Consider the following 302-nt stretch of genomic DNA (forward strand, 5'->3'; position numbering starts at 1 on the left):
ATGCACACCCCCCCACCCTCAGTCTGAGGCTCACAAGTGCCCCTGCTGACTGGATGTGATGGCTGCCACCCCATACACACAGCACACCTGCCACACACAACCCCCACCGGCCTGTCACCCTCATAAGTACCCCCGGGCCAGTGTCACACACACGCCCATCCACACACCCCCACGTGGGCCAGTGTCACACACCCACACCCCGCTCCCACCTGGGCCAGTGTCACTCTTGTCACACTCCCCCGCCCCGGGAGGAGGGGGAGGGGCGCGGCGAGCGGGGCGGGGGTCCCCTCACCGTGCCGGGT

The 302-nt window shown here is 68.2% G+C and overlaps 1 protein-coding gene across 1 annotated transcript in view; it reads right to left on the reverse strand.

Annotated features, from left to right (window-relative positions):
- Positions 1 to 302, reverse strand: part of THAP12 (THAP domain containing 12) — a 15,992-nt gene that overhangs the window by 15,284 nt on the left and 406 nt on the right. The gene's annotated exons all lie outside the window — the stretch shown is intronic.

Source organism: Gavialis gangeticus, unplaced genomic scaffold (assembly GCF_001723915.1).
Source record: "Gavialis gangeticus isolate Ggan-Ray unplaced genomic scaffold, GavGan_comp1, whole genome shotgun sequence".
NCBI lineage: Eukaryota > Metazoa > Chordata > Crocodylia > Gavialidae > Gavialis > Gavialis gangeticus.